Source organism: Lipotes vexillifer, unplaced genomic scaffold (genome assembly GCF_000442215.2).
Source record: "Lipotes vexillifer unplaced genomic scaffold, Lipotes_vexillifer_v1.1 C26924761, whole genome shotgun sequence".
In the NCBI taxonomy this organism is placed as follows: Eukaryota; Metazoa; Chordata; class Mammalia; order Artiodactyla; family Lipotidae; genus Lipotes; species Lipotes vexillifer.
This window is the reverse complement of record NW_006795608.1, coordinates 1-1,994: the sequence shown is the minus strand read 5'-3', so window position 1 is coordinate 1,994 and position 1,994 is coordinate 1. Positions and strand designations below refer to the sequence as shown.

General features: G+C 42.9%; 1 pseudogene; it reads right to left on the bottom strand.

The window, feature by feature from the left end:
* Nucleotides 1-1,050: 1,050 nt before the first annotated feature.
* LOC103070074 (39S ribosomal protein L3, mitochondrial pseudogene) lies at nt 1,051-1,837 on the bottom strand (annotated as a pseudogene).
* Nucleotides 1,838-1,994: the final 157 nt, after the last annotated feature.

Here is a 1,994-nt window from a genome sequence, read left to right as displayed (position 1 = left end):
AGCTAGAGGGAGGACTCCAAAGTGGCACTTGCTAGTACCAATGTCCTTCTGGTAGATGATTCCCCAAAGTGGATGCTGCCAGTGTCTGTGTCCCCAGGGTGAGCTCCAGTTGCCTCCTGCTTCTCCAGGAGGCTCTCCCAGATCAGTAGGTGGGTCTGACCCAGGCTCCTTTTAAATTACTGCTTCTGTCCTGAGACCCCGTGTGTGTGAGATTTTGTGTGTGCCTGTTAAGAGTGGACTCTGTTTCCCACAGCCCTCTGGGTCTCCAGAAAGTAAGCCCCACTGCCCTTCAAAGTCAAAACGTTTTGGCGACTCAACTTCCTGGTTTAGAACCCCTGGGCTGGGGAGCCTGATGTGGGACTCAGACCTTGTTTTCCTTGGGGAGAGCCTCTGCAATTGTAATTATTTGTGGGTCACCCACCCCCGGGGTATGAGTCCTGGCTACACCACGTCTCTGCCCCTCCTACCCTCTCATTGTGGTTCCTTCTTTATATCTTTAGTTGTAGGGGATTATTTCTGCTAGTCTTCAGGTCTTTCTCATCAATAGTTTCTCTGTAAGTCGCTGTAATTGCGGTGTGCCCATGAGAGGAGGCTGGCTCAGGGTTTTCCTACTCTACCATCCTGGCTACTCCCTCATTTTTCTTTTAATTAAAAGAGGTTATATTTATGAACACTTTAAGACAACTTGGGAAATATGCAGTAAAAGAGAATAAATCCTTCAAATTACAAAGATTTTGCTAATATGCAAACTGCCAATCCATCTAAATTTGGCATATCCTGTCTACTTAAGTAGTAATTTTTGTTTAAGCAGTAATTTTTTAAGTAGTAATTTGTTTGAGTAGTAATTTTTCTAACAAAATTCAGTTGGAGAACCAGTGATATATTTATGCCTTTGACAAAGATAACAAGTATGGTATTGCTGGGGTTGAGAAAAGAGAATATAAATCCTGGCTATCTTATTGTTCTGGCTCATCAAAACTCAAAGAACATGTGAGGTTCTGTCATGTCCAGTGAGGTTAGGCAAATGTAATAGGGTTACATACTGTGTTGTTACATGTTTTTATCATATAAATGTTCTGGTTGTTCCTCTTCTTCTCCATTAGGAAAATATATAGGGAATAATAAATTTTAATAGGAATCCTTATATGCAGGCAGTTTAGAATCTCTGAGCAATTTTTAGGTCCAAGTACAGAGCCATTTACATAGCTTATTTGGGCTTTGTGTCCACACTTGCAGTCCATATGTTGTGCTATCTGTGCTTCCCATTTGTCCAGGCATTTTTGTTCCAGGCCAGACTCTGGCAACGTCACGGGTTGAAATTGTTCTAAGTCTCCTGTGGATTTTTGTTTGACCATGAGTAGGAGGCTGGCCTTTAAATCCCCGTGTTGTCATGATGCCTTGAAAACCTTTACCAATATGGTTTTTGTTGTGACATTCATATACTGTCTGGGAGAAAATGAGCAGCGTAAGGAGGAGTGCCTGGTTTAATGACAGCATTGTCTGTTACATGAAAGGTTTTAACTTTCCATACTGGCAGCAATCCAAGTTCTCAGTAAATTTCCAATAGAGATTCAGAGTTACAGACATGTGTTACAGTTTTTCCTCCTACAGTTAGGGCTGCCATTTTCCCATTATGGTTTTCCTTTGGAGTATATTTTAGGATGTGATAGTCTTGTATCTTAAGTAATGTGACCATATGCTTTTGACCGTCCTTGGTCCATAAAGGCATCATGCCCAGCTTCAGTGTGATAAGGCCAACTTTAGAGAAACCTGGTTCCCAAGGATATAAAGGCCATGGTTCATCTTTCAGAGGACGCAGTTTACTTACTAATTGGGCTTTATTTATTTTTTTTAATTTTATTTTTATTTTTTGCGGTATGCGGGCCTCTCACTGTTGCGGCCTCTCCCATTGTGGAGCATAGGCTCCGGATGCGCAGGCCCAGCGGCCATGGCTCACGGGCCCAGCCGCTCGGCGGCATGTGGGATCTTCCCGG